We start from the raw sequence: 20,185 nt of genomic DNA, 5'->3' as shown, positions 1-20,185 counted from the left end.
ACTTCTGAAGCTAATATTAAAAATGAATACTTTTTTTCGAAATTAAAGCAGAAGAAATGAGGCTGTAATTTGTCATTTCCACCTTGCATATGGAATTTCAAATGGGACATATGGACTTTTTTCTTATCTGTATTTTAAGGTAAACATGGTTCTTATTTTCTTTTTTCTTTTCTACAAACTATCTCCCCCCACCCTGCCCTATCCCCACCCTTACACCCATTATCCAGTATACTGAATGGGAATTGTAACTCTTTCAGAAGACAGCTAATTGATTTACAGTACTCTAAAAACAACCCTGAAAACTGATAATCTCATTCATTTACTGTAACTTCAGTGCTGTTATCGACAGAAAAGAAAAAGTTACCTTAAGGCTTAAGGGAAAGTAACTTATTAAATTGTGAATGCAGCATTTTTTACTCTCCCATCCATTGGAAACTAGCAAAATGTATTCTGAATCAACAATACAAACTTTCTAACGTTAGCAAAGATTTCTACTCTCCTGACATAATGTTAGAATAATATTCATAACAGAATATCTAGGGGAGCCTGAGAAACCATGATCCACATCACACAAAGATCCTATGCATTTCATGATCAAAAAGTGCTTTATCTTTGAGAAATATGTCAGGGATAAAATGGAAATATACAAAGCAAAAAACACTTGACACTTTTTCACAATTGTGGAAAAGGAGCAAAAAGATCTGCTCTCTGAACAGGCCTTACTTATGCACAAGACTTTTAAGGTGTCCTAAATTAATATTGATTAAAAGAATTCATAATAGTGGGGATTTCACTCCACTATATTTAAAAAATAAACAGAGATTGGACATCAAAGCTGTCAACTTTGTTATTCATCAGAGCAATTCTGATACTTAGAAAACTCAATTGAATTAGCTCCAGGATCAAAACATTAACTTTCCCCAATCAAAAAGGATACAATCAAAAACATACCTAGAGTGCTATAGAACAACTCTCAGCAAACAAGTCATTTTCATATAAGCAAAAAGTCACTTCTTTCCTCTCCCTTCTCACTGATCAAGGCCACACGATTTTCAAATGAATATCTACTGAGAGATCAGTTGTGCATTGGACAAAGTACATAATTGGGTTAAAAATGAAAACAAAATTTTCAGTGAAGAATACTTATGTGCATGGCTTACACACTCCAGCTTCTTAATTTTATCCACCTCAAGAGCAAGGTAGATGCACAGTCACCTTGTGTAGATTACATTCTACTCCCCTGTAAAGCCAGTCAAGGTCATATTTAAGCATCTTCAGCAACAACAGTGCCTGAAGTGTGCAGCCATTTACAGACCACTCAATATGAGGGCATTATTATAACCAGCCTCTTTTGCCCACAACCCGGCATTTTCAGATAAGACAAGATAATTGTTTTGTTTTGAGAAAACCGAAGCTTGAATCTCTTAAAAGACCTGCAATTTACTGCAAAGTGACCCAGAGGTAACAAAGCAGGAGGTTAATGGCTGCCTGCACCAAAAGTCTCTCAATCATTCTGCAGTAAATAATTATGGAAAGTGACATGACAAGTAGCCATTTGTGTACCACAGCTACAGCCAGTTGTACCACCTATATGCCTCCAACAGTTCCATAGGGTATTTGGGGGTTTTTAGTTTACTTTTCAGTTTGATTTTTGGTGCTATACAGACTGACATTTTGTTTGGTGCAGCATATGCACTGAAAGATCTGCTCACCAGATTTACCATTTCACTTGCTGAAATGATGAGAAGGGACAATAGAAACCTAAAGAGTTACATCTCTTCACAGAGACCGACTCTTTTGACTGTTTGAAAAAAAAAGGCTTATCTCTGTAGCTAGTTTGAAATAAAACTCAATTTTTTGAAAAGGAGTCTTAGTTCCCTATTTCTAAGGAATGTAACTATTTTCATTAGCTGGGATGTTTGCCAAATTTTAAAAACAACTTCTAAAGCGTTTGTAGTAAGCAGCTAAAAACAAAACAAAAAAGTTAGTTGCTTCCCAGAGTTTGTATAATGCCATTATCTAACTGGAACAAAGACTATTTCCTTTAATAAGCTAGTATTAATGAATGAATCTCCATGCTCTGCAGATTTCTATTGTGCCTAGTCACAGGAATGAGGATCAGTGAAATGCTACAATTAATCTACATCCTTCTGCAATCTTCCTACAGTGGAAGAGAGGCGATTAAACACCCCTGCAGGAAAAATAAGCCTCAGAGATTGGTTTAAGACTTAAAAACCCACCACTAGGACATTCACACTTAATCTTACACAGGCAGGTCAAAATTTTAATATAAATTACTTTTGCCAACACCTAGCTTACGCATTCTTTGCTCCTTTTTTTGGAGGATTCTCAAATTGATATCTAAAGACTTACATATGATATATAACTGTTATATGGTCTAATGACTAAGAAAATTTCTCTGGTAACCAAAGCTGATGCCATATATGGTAGTGTTCTTGGCATATACTCTATATGCCTCAGACCACTTCCACATTCTTTCTATTCAGCTAATTATAGCTGAGTAGCCACTGGTAAAGGATTGTAAAGACCCTGTCATTTCTACAGAATAGAAAGGCAAGGCTAGTTACTGCAATTCAGCCAAATAAAAAGAAAAGAAAAAAGATTAATAAACCACTCCCTTGAAAAGGAGAGGTACTGCACCTTTGCAAAATTGAACTGGCTCACTGCAGCTGAGCAACAGAATCACCACTGAAGCAAGAAAATAAGTTGGTCTATACAGGAATTGTACATGATTTGAAAATGCAAAAGTTACAGCGATCAACTAATAGCTGCAACCTTAATTTCCATTGCTGCCTCAGAGTTGAAACTTAAACAGTTTTTGCAAGCCTAATGCTAGCTTCTCATCTCCTTTACTAAAACTAGGAATTTGTTCTCCGCAGCAAAGAAACAAAACACTCAAAACACATAGGTAAATACAGCAGGACATTATTGAAAACAGCTGCCTTGTGGTACAAAATACAGTACAAGTATAAGGATGTCATTAAAACATCAAAAATACTATTGCTCCCATACAATTTAGGAAACATTCTTGGCAACGGAGAAAAATTGAAAAGAAAAGCTTTAAAAAACGTTTAAAAATTCTACTATGAATGATGTGAGTAGAGAAATAGTCTGAAAAGGACACCAATGTTTGTGGCTCTTCTATTTCTTTGAACCTAAGATCAACATTATTTTGAGTCATAGTCTAGTTTTTTTAAAAAAGCCTAATTTTATATACACAAGTATCTCCCTCTCAGCCACAAATACATGAAAATGACCTTTTTGTATATTACTTATTTCCCAATAAATACAAAAAGATTGTATAGATTGAATACCAAAATAAGATAATAAAAAGGATACGCAATAAATTAAAAAGGCAGCTCAAATAAAGGACAGGCATGCAGTTAAAAAAAATACTAAGATTGTGGAGATGGGGTTACTTGCCTCCTGGTTGAGAAGGTGTCACACAAAGAATACCTGAAAACTTTGGAAAGAACATTAGCTCCCATTCAATTCAAAGTTTCCTAGGCCTGTGACATTTCTAGAAATACCTTTTGATGGGGTGGGATTAACTTGATTAACAAAAATCATTTCTACTGAAAATCCATTTAAAATATAGAAGAGGCGATCCATGAAAACCCCAACTTTTATTCTTGAAAGACAGCTGGATAAACTGGCCAATGCCAGTATGTTGCAATTTCAAGATGGTATAAAAATGCTTCCAGGATATAGTCAGCATATTCACGTTCACATCAGTTCCATTCACAGATGGATTTCAGCTTCCACCGGGTGCACTGCTTGAATCATTCATCCATCATTTGCCAACTTTGGTTGTGAGGTACTAATAAGATGGATCAAGTTCTTAAAAATTTGTTTTAAAGAAGAAATGATGCTGGAATTCTGAACCTGAGGATCTTTAGTATTTGAACAAATCCACAGATTAAACTGAAGGTGAATTAAGACTTCAGTTTTAGTTATTTCCAACTTCTCTGTGAGGATGCATATTCCATTAAAGCTCAGGCTTGTAGCCATACTGTTCCTTTTGCAGAAAATCATCAAGTTTTACAGTTAAAAATGCAGCCAACCAGTGGCTGTAACAGCCAAATTAGCCACAATTCACTGGCTCATATAGTAGAGCCATGGGATCTGGCTCTCATTCACACCAATGCCACTTCTTGGTAATGACCTCCACCTTTAGAGATCAAGGGAAGAACTTTAGTGAGCAGCAACCCATCCACTCAACGAGTTTGCCTTGTGCTTTATGCCTGACTTATTGTGCCTACCTCAGCAAACCCCAATGTAAAACTGCTTTTATTTTTTGAAAAAAAAAAATTCCTTTTGCCCAACTTTTAAACTATTTTAGTAATGAATTCTCTAGTTCAAGCATTGGCTTTTGAATTTTCGCATCCTGGAAAACAATTCTGCAAAGAAAAAACATGGGGCCAGATTCCATGCAAAGCCATTAAAAAACAATCCAATTTGTTTTGATTTGCTGATGGCTTCTTGAATTCTTTTTTGCCTTGTCCATGATTGTGTAAAGTTGCATTCCTTTTCATAAACCTGGACTCTCAGGACTGGGTAACTGCAAAGGTCTCTCTGTCTCAAGAATTTCTGTGCAGATCTCGATCCAAAAGGCTGATTACAATGAAGGTGAAGGATAGACACTGCAACGGCGGCTAGGCCTGGAGAGATACTTTAGATTTACCCAGGTACAACACAAATTCAACTGTTATACACAGATGGATCTGGGTAAGTCAGATGTGTTTAGGGGCCAAGACTCGAAATCTATCCCCTTCAGGATTATCTAGATGAGCTTAGGAACCTCGGGTGGGAAATAGAAGCTGAGACTCTTGCAGGTGAGGAGATGCTGTTGTCCTCTCTTTTCAGGTTGCTGTCAATTTCTGGAACTTTACTGCTTTACTCACTGTTCAAGACTGTTGTCTTATGGTTATTTCTCTTAACTATATTATTTTTTTTTAATTTTGTTGGTTTTTTTTTCTCCCTTGGTGGCCTCCCGGGCTCCCTCTCCACTAGCTCACAGGGGAATGAGCAAGAATGGGAACTAGCCAGTGGGATGGGGGATGGGGGGGCGCGGGTAACAGGGTGGGGGAGGCCAGGGGGGAAAGCTGCCATTTCAATCCTCATCCACCTCCTCGCCTTAGGACTCCTCACCCTCCCCCAGCACGACGCTCATAAAGCTTATCCCTCTGCTGCTCCTGAATTTCTTTCATCTCATCCGCATACCGGCAGAAGACACCACCAAACTTGATCCAGGCCTTGAAGGGCACGGTGATGGCATTGCGGTAGGACGGCTTCACCTCACTCACACGTAGAAAAACTCCTTACTTGTTGCAGCCCACATCGAAGAAGAAACGTTTGGAGTCCACAGTAATAGAGGTGCCCTCCGGGAGTTCCCCCCCCCCCTCCCCCCCGGCTGCCGGCACCGCCTCTTGGGCCTCCTGCCAGCTCGTCTTCCTCACCTCCCTAGTCGTCGATGAGCTTGGTGAGCATGTCGGAATTCGATGAGACCTTGCGCAGGCAGCACAATGGTCTGGCCGCTCTGGAGGCCACCAGGCCCGGGGCCTGCGCCAAAACCGCCGCCGCCGCGGTTGAGGGTCTGGCGGATGCGCAGGAAGCGGCCGCGCTGGTTCTCCTTGAGATCCAGGTAGTATTTGCAGTTCTCGCGCACCAGGAACTCGCTCTTTTTTTTTTAAATTTAATTTTATTTTATTTGAGAACATACTGTACAGAGGGGTTACAATTACATGGGCAGGATAATGCATACATTTCTTACCAAGCATTGCAGCCTCCTCCTTTGTTTACCCTTCACCTCCCTTCCCAACCTCCCCCCTCCCCCCCACCCAATCCTTCCCCCCCACCACCCCCCCACACCGACATTGTAAAGCTCGTTTTTGACATGACATTTTGTACTTTTCATGGTTGCAACAGGTCCACCTGAATCCTTAAACGACTTGTTTGTCCCCATCTCCTCCACAACTTATACTGATATCAAATATAGTGAAAGCGGGGGTTACACTGTGGGGGAGGTACATACAAAGCAACAAAGAAATAATCTTATAAATGCGTTAGAAACACATGCATGAAAGAAACAAAAACATTAAAATACATATTTAAGGGTTCGTTTTCCTAACATCACATTATCTGACCTTTTCCGCTTGACTCATAGATGTACTAGATATTGCAAATAAGGGAAACCATGGGACCTATGTTTCTTTGGGCCTGGCTTACTTCACTTAATATAATTTTTTCCAAGCCTTTCCATTCCCTAACAAATGGGGAAATGTCATTCTTTCTGATGGAGGCATAGAATTCCATTGTGTATATATACCACATTTTCTTGATCCATTCATCTACTGAGGGGCATCTGGGTTGGTTCCATATCTTAGCTATGGTAAATAATGCTGCAATAAACATAGTTGTGCTAGTAGCTTTAGTGTGGTCTTGTTTATAAACATTTGGGTAAATGCCCAAAAGTGGGATTGCTGGGTCATAGGGGAGTTCTATGTGAAGTCTTTTGAGGAACCTCCATACTGCTTTCCAAAGTGGTTGAACTGAGGAGTGCCAGGCCCGCCGCCCTCCTCTGTGCCCACTGCCAGCTGCTGGGGACTGCTGGGGCCCAGCTGCCCATAGTGCTCAATGAAGTCGCGCAGCCAGTCGCGGAACTTGGCCGCCACCAAAATGGACAGCGTGAGGCGGCTCTTGGAGCCGCCTGCGCCCACCTCGACGATCTTCAGGAAGCGGCCCTTGGCGTTCTGCTTCACGTCCAGGTAGAAGCGCTTGTTCTGGATGTCCAGCCGATTCGAGGCCAGCTCCTGTGTCTCCTGCTCGCCGCCACCACGGGGTGCGGGCTGGAAGCCTCCCTGCCAGCTGCCGCCGCCGCCACTGCTGCCGCGCTCGCTGCCGCTGTCGCTGTCCACCATCTTCTCTGCTGCCGCCTCGCCGCCGCCCGCTGTGCTCGCGCCCCCACCCTCTGCCCTGCGGCTGGCGCTCCTGGGCCCCCCAGCCTTGTCCGCCTGCTCCTCACGCTCTCCCACCGCTCATCGCCAGCTGCCGCTGCCATCCCCATCCCCCAAGGAGAATTCTTGTGTGCTGGGCCAGTGGCTGTTGCTGAGCTGGGGTACTGTACCCAAGTGGGCTTCCAGGTGCTGGCCAATGGTGGCAAGGAGACTGTGGCCTGTCATCATAGGGCACCACCACCATTGGGTGGCCACATTCCAGGCTGCCTTTGCTGACCGTGATGACCGAAAGGCCGCCATACTTGCTGCCAGTGGTGAATAAGCCCATTTTATAGAGAGGAATTACTATTCTTAAGTGCGAAGACTGGCATTGGTTGAAGGTCACTCGGCTGGAATGTATGGATTTGAACTCTGCTCATGCGACTTTAAATTGAGTCTCAGACTTGAGCACCATCCACTGCAGGGCTGGTTGGAGCAACAGCTGGACGGGTTCCTCCCTCAGGATCTCTTACTCAGTGTGTGTCTGTAAAACCCACTCTTACCTTTCACCTTCTACCTTGGGTAGCCTACATCAGGGTCTTTGGTTGAGTGCCAGGCTGTGCCTGCTGCCTGATGCCTGCTTGCAGGTTGTCCTGCTCTGCAGCCAGCAAAAGCTGAAAGTGTTTCATGTACCATGCACACCAGAGACTCTAATGCATCTATGCCAACATCCTGAGGGCCACTGCCCAGCAGAGAGCACAGCTGAGCTTCAGAGACCTAGAAAACCTCTCTTGGAATGCTGGCTCTGTTCCCTCTTCCTTTTTGTCACACTGTCAAAAAACCTATGTGTGCTAGACCAAGAAGTGGGTGGCTAGGCCAGTCCCTAATGGGACTTTGTTGCTGTACCCTCATGCACTTCTACCTGCCACATCCTGGGCTCGCAACCCACTGGTATAAGTGCTAGATAATCAGGCCACCACTTCACACTTCAGGACAAAAGAAGCTCACCTGAGGTCTTGGTGCAAAGTCTACATGTCCAGGGCTTGTGTTACTAACCACATCCTCACTAGGGGATCAATAGTGTACTCTCTGGGGCTTCTTCCTCTCTGGGAATGACCAGGCCTTGCTTTATTCACAGGAGTGGCATCTTAGGCAGATCCAGGAGATGCGCAGCATGGATGTGTGCCTGACTTTCATGTAGAGACTTAGATGACTGAGCCAGGAATGGATGGACAGGGAAATGCTTCTGCATCCAAGTTGCCTTGATGAATTCTTACTTAGAAGATGACCTGGCTCTAAGCAGATCTCAAGGGGAAAACAAGAGTAGATGGGCTGGGCCACATCTGTAATTCTAGCACTTAGGTGGAAGAGATAGGTAGAGAGCAGCTGGAGGCCAGACTTTAACTTCATAGTGAGATTGTCTCAAAAGAAAGCCAACGACTGAGGAGGTAGATCAGTGGTTAAAGCAGTTTTCTACTGTGTGAAAGTGTCTGAGTTCAATTCCCAGCATTCTGAGGACAGCATAGACACAAGCTCTGTTTCCTGACCTCCTTTCAGAGGGAAAGGACCTAGCCACTTGATCAAGGTGCTTTACAATGAGAAAGACGCCAATAGTACCTCAGTCCTGCACTGCCATTGAACCTTCCCAATCTGTCTGTCCACTGATATGGACCAAGTCATCACTTCTGCTTCCCCACCACTAGGCCAGGGGACCCTTCCCTGTCTGTTCCTTCTCAGAAGGAACACAAGCCATGCTTCTCAGGTAGAACCAGAGTATTTTTGGCAGTTCCTTGGACCTGTTAGTCAGGCTGTGGACCTCAAGGAATCTGCTGTTGAGATGTGGATGTGTAGGGACTGACAAAGCCACAGCTGAGGACAGAGATGGGGCCAGGGTCGCAAGGCTCCTTCCCCATTTGCACTTATCTCTGGATTACACCCAGCCATGTCCTCTGCTGCTCTGATACTGGAGATCGCTAGCACTAGGGGATCACACTGTGCATCTGTGGATTCTGATCTATGCCAAAGCATAGCCATTGGGAGTTGGTAAGGATTGCTGAAGAATGTACTCTGGAGTTGGGGGGGGCTTTCATAATGTGGTGTGTGTTGGCACAGGCAAGGGCAGTTCATAGGGAGTGCTGCCAAATCCCTCTTGAGGACCTCCTGCTTACCTGTGATCCTGCCCATGGTTACAGCTGGACTTGAGGTGGTTAGGTTGTGAGCTGACAGATCAGAGACCTTCTCTAAACAGAGCCCTGACTTATCTGGAGGGACGACTTGGCCCTGTCTGATGGCCTGGTAGCTGCTACCCAGCTCTGGCTCTTTTGGCTTAGTGGGTGTGGAGGCCATGGTGCAGGTGAGGAAGGTCCTTTCCTTCTGGCAGCCCAAGGAGGAGATTTGGTTTGTCCCTACCTCTGGGCTTTGCATTTTTGTCTTATAAGCTTAAATGTCTCTGGTCCTGGAGGAGCTCGGAGTCTAGAAGCAGAGAAATGACACAGTAAGTCCTGACAAACTTGCTTGTCACTAGTGGCAAAAGGTAGCCCAAGGTGTAGGCTGTCAGGCATTCTGGACCTCAGACATGCAATTATTCTAGTCCAATGCCATCAAGGTCTGCCCTGCAGGCAGAACACTTATGTCATGGGATGATATGGTGTAGTAGACGCCAGGTGGGTTTGCCTTGGAGATGCTCTCCAGGGTCAGACTCTTGAGTGGGGGTGGGAAACTTCACCTACCCCTACCAAGGGCTGAAGGGCATTCTTTCCACTAGGAAATAGCATTTTGTCATTAGTGGGGAGGGAGTTTGGGGGACAGATTGCGTAAGCAGCGTACAAGCAAGATAGCTGGTAGCGAGTGGTGAAAGCTGCACTGCAGAATGAGGAACAGGAGGCTGTAAACAGTTTACAAGGAGCCTTGAGTAGGTTGAGGTTTAAGTGAGCTCAGTGGGTGAGACCAAAGGCAGAGAGATTAGTGTTCAAGGCTAGGACTGAAAGGGTTTTGGAGAATCATGAGGGAACTGAGTTTGAGGTAGCAGAGGTAGGATTGGGCTTGGCTGTACGGGGTTGTGGATGCAGGAGCATGAGGGTTGGGACGTGAGGGAGTGGTGGCATTCTGGCCTGTGCACATGGCATAAGTGAAGAGGGAAGGTACAGGGAAAGGACGTCTGAGGGCTCACTGGAGTCTGGGGCTAGGCCCTTGTATTGGGCCACTGAACCAGATGTGCTCGTAGTCTCTGAGTGATGCCTCCACCCTTGGGAAGCAGACATACAGATGAGGCTTTCCAGGTTGCACCTACATACAATCAAGCATTTGATCTGTGTAGAGATCTGTGGTCCCATTGTGTGTGGTCAGGTTGAATTGGCCCAGGTCACTGGACAGGAATATAGACATCCTTTGCCCATAGGTCAGCTCTGAGGACCAGCAGAGTGGCAGAAGCACAACTGGAAGCTCGGTCCATGGAAAATCTGCACTATCCTTATCCTCCTTTTCCAAAGCCTGAGGTATCAGACCCAGCAGGACAAGGCACTGCTGTCAAGGTACATGGGATATGATCCCTCAGTGGTTACTTTTGAGGGTGTGAAATTGAGGTAAGCTGGGCAGTAATCCTTATCGACCAGACTCAAGTTTTCATTTTAGACACAGTACAGGAGGCATTAGCTGGTGAGTTACTGCTCCCATCGCTCCATGGAAGTTTGTACTGACCAGCCCAGTACTGTGAGTCCCATACAGGCCCATCATCCTTCCCCCTCTGGGACAGGTGGGAGGCCTCACAGGGACAGACAGCAAAGGACAGGGTCCTTGCTGTCCCAGAACCTTCACTTGGATTAGCTTGTCACTTGACACTGGGAGGCAATTCTGGCCTCACTGTCATCTCTCATCCCACATGCCCACAAGCATGCCATGCCAACCTACCATCAACAATACAAGTCTTTGGGCTCTGTTCCTGTCAGGAAAGTGCCAGGCCCATTTGCATCCATGGGGCCACAAACAGCCCCAACAGCAGCCACCCCATTCCCCTCCCTCCCACCCTCATTCTTCTTACTGTCCACATGCCGCCCCGGTCTTTTCAGACTTGTGCACAGGAGATGACCCCAGCTGGCAAACATCAGCTGACCCTCCACCTGCCTCAGTGTGACCACTAGGCACCTGCGTTGGTCACTCACTTGGGTGAGTGTCTGTGCACACTTGTTCCCACACAACACACTAACAACACACTGGGTCAGGCTTAGACACAGTCACACAGAGCTTTCTCTGCAATTACCACAATGCCCTAAGCTCCTTTCTTCCCCAGACATCCTTGAAAATGAGATCACTGAAAAGGGCCCTGTGCCAATGTAATCCTGGCCCTGTCTCCATGCCCACTATCCAACACTCCCCCAGTTTAAACACTCATCACAGGTGAAAGAAGCTCGCTACAGACATGTGAAATGAGGTATCACAAGAGCTGCATCTACCCAACTGCATTTCACTTGGCATGCTTTGGCTGAATTCTGACATGTCCCTTCCTAGCCAGTCCCGGGCCCAATACTGCCTCTCAGCTCTGCTGCCAGGGGCCTAACACCTTTCTCACCTTTTGTAGGCTTTCACACGTGTGTATGTGTGTGTGTGTGTGTGTGTGTGTGTGTGTGTGTGTGTGTTAATTCCATGATCCTCCTCAGTTCCCCTTTCTAAAAGTGGTAGAGTTTTTCTGAGCTCCTGCCAGCAAGCCTCCAGGGGAATGGGTCTTACTTTGCCAAGAGATTCTGCCCATACCTGGAAAGAAAATGGGATGATGGTTCTCATGATTGTGGAGGACATGTACACCATATGGACAGTAACAAAGGGTACTTGTTGCAGATGCCCAGGGGGTATCCACAACCCTTTTGGCCCCATGGAGGCACGGTGCTCCAGCAAACAGGCCCTGTGAGTGACTAGGTGATCCTTGTCCTGCAAGGCTCTCACTGATGTGGCCAGCTGGAGCACACCCAGGTCTCACCCAAGTGGACATGTAGGTCTTTGCAGAACCAGCTTTCACTCCTCTTCATCCCTTCACTGGCCTCTGTGTCATCTCTCCTCTTACAAGTCCCCAGGTGCACCCACTCACTCAACTTCCAGCCATCAACCCTGCAAGTCTGTGGGACTTGAAGCTGCCTGGGAAGGTGCCAGGCCCACAAACGACCATATAACCACAAATAGCCTCAACAGTTACCACACAGCATTCTCCATCCCCTCCCAACCAATGCTTCTTTCTGGCCTTATGTCACTCCCTGTCTTTTCAGACCTAGCAGTTATATAAACACATGCTAGAAAGGGCTGGCTGCATCTGCCTGTATGAGGCTCTCCCATGGAGTTCCTTGTCTCTGTCCTCCCATTTCAGTGGAAACATCTGGAGGTGAGGCTGCAGGTGAAGGCGACTGGCTTGGTGCTGTTCCTTCCAAAGAAGGGATAGCCAGCCTTAGGTACAAACACACAAACACACACACACAGGTGAAAGCCATTCAGGGGCAGAATACTGTGTGTTGTGTATGGCGGAGACACCAGAAGGAGAATGTGTGTGTGTGTGGAGGGAGGCAGCATCGTGGAAGGCCTGATGTGGATCCTTTGGGGACTGATCTCCTGAGCTCTGCCGGCACTGCTGTTAGCACTGGCTTGCGCCATCTTCCAGCTCCATTGACACCAGAGCAACAGCCATCACCACAAATGCACTGACCACAAGCTTCTGCATGCAGGGAATCTTGCCTAAGGGCTCTTCAGACAGCTCCAGAACTAAGCCCCCCGTTGCACCAGCCCCCGCCACACACCTGCCTGCCCTCTTACTCATTAATCCTCTGCCTTCTTTCCCTACTGTTTCCTTTGTTTCCACTGTTCTTATTGTTAATTTCAAAAAAACTGGCACACAATGACATCTCTCTGGTGGAAAAAAGTTCCAATCCGTGGCCCCAAATCATTTTCGAGTTGGTGCAGCCCCTGGCACTGTTTACTAGGGAACACAATCCTTGAACAGTTACCCTTCAGAGGACCTCCCCACTCTTTGCCTCCTTGTTTTTGGCAGTCAAGAAGCTATCCAACCTTCCTTATTCTGGATTCCTTACCTTTTTGCTGGTAGCCTGTTATCTGCCCATATTAGTAGGAGTAGTACCTCTGATTTAGGTCACAGGCCTCTGTGTCCCAACAGTAAATGGAACTCAGAACCGATCTCACAGGGCATCATCCTAAGGTGGCAGGGAATTTTGGAGGACAGGAGTGCAAAGGAAAACACGGAGGGAAGGGCATACTCCAGTTGTTGCCCAGTCCAATGCAAGGAGAACTACTCTGGAGGGTACATGTTGGGGAGACATTCCTGGGGCCCAAAGTTCACATAAAGTCCTATCAGCAGTTCTGTCACACAGGGATTCATGAGGGGGAAAGAGGAAGGGAGAGCCTGTTTGTCTAAAGACGTGGCCAACCCATGTCTTATCTTCTGCTGATGACCTCACATGAACAGTTGGAACTAACACACACAAGCCCTTACAAAACAACTAGCATGTGTGCAAACCAATGCACACAGTATTCAGATAGCATTTCTGGCCAGCATCCTGGAAGGTAGGTTGGAAGGAGCTGCTGGCTAGCACTGAAGAGAATGTAGAATGGCGTAGGGGGACGACTGGGAGAACTCTCCCTAGATGAATCTGTGCTAGCTTGGAGAACCCATCCAAGCTCTGAAGAAATAGGTCACTTGAATTAATAACAGCGCCAATGCTGGGGTTTCCTGCCACAGGGACTTTTGCACAATTCATCAGGATATCTTGGCAAGACTACTTACTCCTAACAGCACTGGGAAGACCAAGGGGTTAGAAGGCTCTAGAATGTCCTTGCAGACAGCACCAATGGATATTTCCAGTCCATGGCTAGCAGGAAATAGTGTGTGAGGGAGGGGGACAGTAAATTTAGGAAGGGAGGTGAGGGGGAAGTGGTTGGACAATCCCAATCTCTGTCAGAGAGACTGCAAGAACCCTAGCAAAACCTTTCCTTTTCCTCAACAAAACAGGTATGCATATCTCATTGTGGAAAGCACTGCATCTGGCTTAGACATTCACCTGTGAGCAGAAACAGAGAAAGGAACCTCTGGCACCACCAGACATAGACCTCCTGACCTCCCTGACTGAACCTGACTAACCTGACTGGTTCTCCTGTGGCATGAATTCTGCCAGCCATTGTTTAGCTCACCAATGGATGCCATCCTGCAATGTGCTCCACATGGGCCTGCTTTCCTAGAGGAAGGTTCATCACATGCCATGTTTACCCTCTGCATTCTCAGTGAAAGATAGGTGGCTTCCTTCAGGGCACTGAAGCAAAGACAAGGTCTTTAATTAGAAAAAAGAAAGAATTTCACAGGAATAAGAGCAGGGGGATATTCAGAGCGACTTTAGTAAGGAGCCATAAATGTCTGTTCCACACCTATATATGCTCCACTCCCATACTGAGTTTTATCACAACACCTAATTCTATCACATGCAATGTGACAGAGGCGTCCCAGGAAGGAAAGTCCTTCAGAGTATTACCACCAATTAAACATAAAAAACCCAGAAGAAATGACATGGCTCAAGAGCTAGTCAGTGTCACCCTTCAGGACAAAACCTCCGTGACAGTTTCCTGGCCTTGAGTTTAAGCTCTACAACTGGCACTGAAATAATAATAGTAATAATTCTACAGAGATACGACAGATTTGTGGCATTGGATAAGATGTCCACTCAAATCAGGTGATTGGGATAGTTAATATCTCTGAAAATATTTTTTTGTGGAGTCCTACTTTTCTTATCCTTGTGGCCAGGTGATCCTTGCTCTAAGTTTAGCAGTTGCATTACTACGTTGGTTTCCATTCTGTGGTTGCTGGTGGCAACTTCAGTCTGAAAGAATTACAGCCCTGCATGCCCCTGTGGAAAGCATTGGAGACCACACGAAGCCTTTACCAGCTTGTTACCATCAGACAAAGTGTTGGCACAATCATCATCTCATGCTGAACCAGACAGTCATGACGCAGAGAAGCCATGCTGCTGAAAGGAAAACCTCCCACTCCTACTGCTTTAACTCATGCCAACGTGCACTTACTTTTCATAATGTCACCCATTCAGTACTGCCATACACATGCAATCACACTGTGCATGACTGTGAGGGACAGCACTGCAGGAACTGCTGATTTCACTGTATCTTGTTCCTTCGTTTTTCCTAGTACTACCCCAGCAAGGGGTAGTTAAACAACCACTGGGGCAAAGAGAAGCTGCACTTATAGGCTATTTTTCTAAAGTGGGTGTACCATTTGCACTCTGCTGCCATTGGATGAATGTCTGAATCTCTCTGATCTTAACTAATATCACTATAACAAACATTGTTAGTGCAAATTTTTGTGAGGTCTGAGGTTACACATCCAGTGTGCTTCAAATAGGTAATGGCATCCAAAACCCTGCCATGTGTTTGTCATCTATATTTGATGGTGGTCAAAGCTGACCATACAAGTCTTTTGCTCACATTGCAGTTAGGTTGTATTTCTGTGTTCTGACCATGGAGTTGTGAGCCATGTTCCAGAACATTTTATTGGACTGTGCGAGGTGACAAAATCAGAAAAAGCTGAAGGTTGCTCAGAGTCTAAATTTTTCAAGGACAAAGCTGAGATTCAAACATGGGCAGTGCGTGCTTAGACACCATCGTGAGCAGTTGCTCACCACAATCATCACTGTGGGCACAGATGGACAGCCATTCAGAGGCACAGGTACCTCCTAGCATTATTAATTATGCATACCTGTGACTAGTCTAGCTGATCTGAGGACAGCTAAGGAATGCTTTAACTCACACACTAATGGGCTAATAAAAGTGACAAGGTTTCATTATACTACAAGGTATTTTATACTCTGGATTCAATACTTTGGACAAGGAGCACTAAATTGTGACTGTATCACTTTTTTGGAGGCAGCAGGGGAAGCAAGTGAACAGTCTCTGAAATGTGAAAGGTCATGAGCTACCACCTCCTATCCACATCCTAAGGCCCCTTTGCTAGACAAGAATGCATCTCCTCCCTAAAAGCATCCCCAGAAGAATGGCCCAGTATGGACCTAAGGAGGTTCTGTAAGCATCCAAAGAAAACTAGGTTTCAAGTGACTCAGTGACAACAATAGATTTGCCAACCAACTGCCACCATTAGGAGGTCAGAGTGAGTTTACTTTGTAGCTTGGGTAGTAGCAATTGGAGTCTGACTTGATGGGTCTTCTGAAGAACCCAGCAGGGTTAAATAAAGTGGCCAAGCAGATTGACACGCCACAGTACCTGTGCCCACATCACTCAGTACCTTATCACTAGGTGGTTCTACAGACTACCTGACAGTGCACAGAGGAAGGCTGCATAGCCAAGTGCTCAGGATACACTGACCAAAGGTCATTGCTGAGGAACAGAAATGAGCAGAAAAGGCTCAGCTCCTCAGTAACATGGACTCTCCCATTGGGTGAAGCACAAAAACTCTGAAGACATACAGGCCTGTGTTCAAGTCCTATTTCTAACACATTGGAGCAGATTAAGCCAGAGCTCAAGTTCTGGTACAAAGCTGTGATAATATCCATGTCTGTTAGGGAGAAGTCACATGTTGCTTGTTATACTCCAAGCTCAGTGCTAAAGGAAGCACATGTCCACAGACACAGATAGCTCTCATTCACTCATTGCCAATCTGGACACAGGTGACAATGCTGAACCCCAGAACCCAGACTGTTCATAAGAGGCCCTAATCCCTTCACCAACTTGGCAAAGTGAGACCTGTATTTCCAGCAAAGCAGAGGAACCGCAAATTGCAGAGTCTCTGGAATTCCAGCACAAGCTTCTTAATCCTGATTCTTCACAATCTCTATAAGCTTAGTGCCCATCCCTCATGGTCACTATGTTGACTGACTGTGGCTGAAGGCTCAGCCAATGCCAGAGGTAAAGGCAGCTTTCGGGGGTATGCACAGGGTGCCTAGTGCCTGGGCCTCCAAACATTAGTGAGAACTAAGAGCAGAAAGCCTGTGGTCAGGCCTTCTGAGCCCCATGCAGGACAGCAGCCGAACAACTGCCTTATCTTCAGCCACAGAACCAGGGGGCCCGTTATCAGACTCAGCCAAAACACACAGGCTCAGAGTTCCAAAAGAACCAAGTTTCTGAACACTATAATCAAATTCCACTCAGAAGTGAACCGGATGGAGACACATTCATCTACAAATACTGATAGATGGTAACCTGCCTCTATAAAACCTTAAACGAATCAAAAGATGGGGAAGATAAGGCGTAACAGCCTTCCCTGATAATCCTATAATGGAAATGCAAGCAAATACATGCTCCTTCTGAATAACTTCCTACTGACACTCTTCAAGCTCTTTGCTTGTCATGGAAAAAGTTACCCTGCTGCCTAGCCAGCCAAAAGACCTTCTTATCCATCCACTAAGGCTCAGTGGTAGAGCGCTCAGAGTGCAGAAGGCACTGGGTCCAAGCCCCAGCATTTTTCACACACAGGAACACCACCACTATATTGTGACACATGATCCTGATCAAGGGCTGTCAAAAACCAGATCCACAATCCTACAAACAGCTCTAATGAAAACATTCTGTTTGTTCTGAGATAAGGACATTTAGTTGAATATTAATATGGCCCATCCCCTCTCCTGCCATTGAGAATGACTCAGGAAGTTTGCTGTCTCTAGGACACCAGCCCAAGCAGAAGCAGCACAAGCTTCATCAGCAGGTCCAACCTGTAGCTCCACAGAACCAAGAACATTATGCAAGACAGTCAATTCAGTCAACACTACTTCAAGATGTGTTTCATCGGTAACACAGGTCAAGCCATAGAGATCACAATGGCAGAAAACTCAACAACATCCAATTCTGGCTGTTGGTAATGCTCTGGTAAAAGAACTGCTCTTCCGAAAGACTTAATGGCCTTTGGATGAGGCTCCATCAATGCTTGATACAGGATGCATGGTGTACTTCCCCTCCCTTGTTCACCCACAGCTCAGTGTGTGTAGTGCAGTGACTACATAAAGACAAGTGGGAGCCCAGATTACACAGGCACCATACAAATTCTAGGGAAGAGACCTTTCAGGACCCACACCCACTGCATCTGGGACAGACACCAAGTCACTGAGTCAGCAAGCCCAGCAAGCAGCAGGCATTCAGCAAACTGGGTCTCAAAGAAGGAAAATGGTAACATCTAAAAGAGTGTGCCCCAAGACCACTGATATTCTATGGGACCAGAGTACAATGGGCAGGGGGCAACATTTGCCTTCCAAACATCAACTTCCTAAAATCTGCAGGATACTGCCTTCACCCCTCCCCTCTATGCTGAGGGATCAGTGTGCTAAGATTGTGCTGCAAATCTTCTTGTAGCCCTGATTAAAACTGAAAAATACTGAAGAGTAAGAAGAGGAACAGCCAGCAGGTGGCATGTGAACTACAGGGTAGCCAAGAAAGAATAGCAGAGGCCAATTTACAATGACATGAACAAACAATGAAATGAGAAGGCAAAATCAACAGCTTATCAGGAGCAGGAGAAAAAGACACCCAAGTGGCAGGAGTCAGGCAGCTGGCCCACACTGCCATAGAACCGTAATCTGCTCCCACAGGAAAACCCTTTGCAGCTGCCAGCACTGCCTGCCAGCCAGCCTGACACCATGCTCTGCATTCTACCATTAGGCCTCTAATCCATTTCACCCAAATTTCTGCTCAGATGTCCTTATAAGATCCCTAGGCTGGGTGCTGATGGCTCACACCTGTAATCCTAGCTACTTAGGAGGGTAAGATCTGAGGATCACAGTTCAAAGCCAGCCTGGGCAGGAAAGTCCGTGAGACTCCTATCTCCAATTAGCTACTAGAAAACTAGAAGTGGCACAGTGGCTCAAATGATAGATCACTCGCCTTGAGCTGAAGAGTACAGGGACAGGCATAGTACCAAAGTTCAAGCCCCATGACCGACAATAATAAGTAAATAAATAAATAAGCATATAAATAAATAAATAAGATCCCTAGGAACATAGCTCTTTGGCCTTACCAGGTCTCCTAGCCCCATGAATGGGATACTGACCTGCCACCCAAGACCAGCACAGCCAACCCAGGACACTAGGGCCAAGAGCAATGTAATGACTCCAACTACTAAGAGTAAGGCTCCTCATCCTGGATGCCTGGCTAGTTCCACTTCAGTGTCTGACAGCTGCTGGGTACCCCATGCTCATTGGTCACCCTACCTGTCACAGAGTCCATGTGCACCAGGAGCAACACAGAGCAATGAGACACAGCCATGTGAAGTTAGAACATAAATGACCAGCACACAGAGTATAAAATAAAACCCACCTTGGAAAAACACACAGAATCAGGCAGGGGAGGTACTGGGGACCTCACTTTAGACACCGGAGATGCCAGTGAATAGAGCCCATGGTGACTGCTTCCCCACAGAGAGTAAAACATTGGGTATGTCCACAGGACACACTGAGCTCACGTTTCCTCCCAGGGTGGTTGCATCAAGTCTGGGAGCCCAGGAGTCCTGAGACAGGGCAGAGAAAATGAGTGACAGGGACAAGCCTGCTGCTGGAGCCTTTATTCCCCAACTTCTCCCTAAAGAAAAAGCATGAGCTATTGAATCCACACTTGTGACCCCGCAGAGGCTATACAACCATGCATATCATGCAGAGCTCTGGTCCACGGGGATCTCTGGGCAGACAGCGATCTGTTACTTGTCACAGCAGTTAGTACAGAAAGTACCTCACTTTAAGCACACACTTTTCCTTTCTCTTGGTAGTGCATTCTGTTTCATACAGTAAAATGAAGAGCAACGCCAGGTTCTACTACCAAATCACTTCTCATGCCATTCCATCCAACAGTATGTTGAAAGTGAAAAAAGGAATCTTTGTCATTTTTTAAAGCAAACTGATGTAATTATGTCCAACATAACCAGCTAATTCTTTTTTTTGGGAGGGGTCCAGTCGTAGGGACTGAACTCTGGGCCTGGGCGCTGTCCCTCAGTTCTTCAGCTCAAAGCTAGCGCTCTACCACTTGAGCCACAGCGCCATTTCCAGCTTTTTTCTTTCTGCTTAAGTGGTGCTGAGAAATCGAACCCAGGGCCTCAGGCATGCAAGGCAAGCGCTCTACCACTGAGCCAACTTCTCAGACCCAAACCAGCTAATCCTTTAGTTTATTTTTTATAATTATCTTTAAGTAGTTGTACAAAGAAGTTCCCATTCTACAAAATAGTATATGAGTACAAAGTGTCTGAC

The 20,185-nt window shown here is 45.8% G+C and overlaps 1 pseudogene; it reads right to left on the bottom strand.

The window, feature by feature from the left end:
* Positions 1-5,134: 5,134 nt before the first annotated feature.
* On the bottom strand, positions 5,135-6,941 carry LOC122124922 (annotated as a pseudogene).
* Positions 6,942-20,185: the final 13,244 nt, after the last annotated feature.

The sequence above is a fragment of the Dipodomys spectabilis genome, unplaced genomic scaffold, assembly GCF_019054845.1.
Source record: "Dipodomys spectabilis isolate Male_0828 unplaced genomic scaffold, ASM1905484v1 ptg000254l, whole genome shotgun sequence".
NCBI lineage: Eukaryota > Metazoa > Chordata > Mammalia > Rodentia > Heteromyidae > Dipodomys > Dipodomys spectabilis.
The sequence above is the reverse complement of the archived record's forward strand: the minus strand, read 5'-3'. Positions and strand labels throughout refer to the sequence as shown.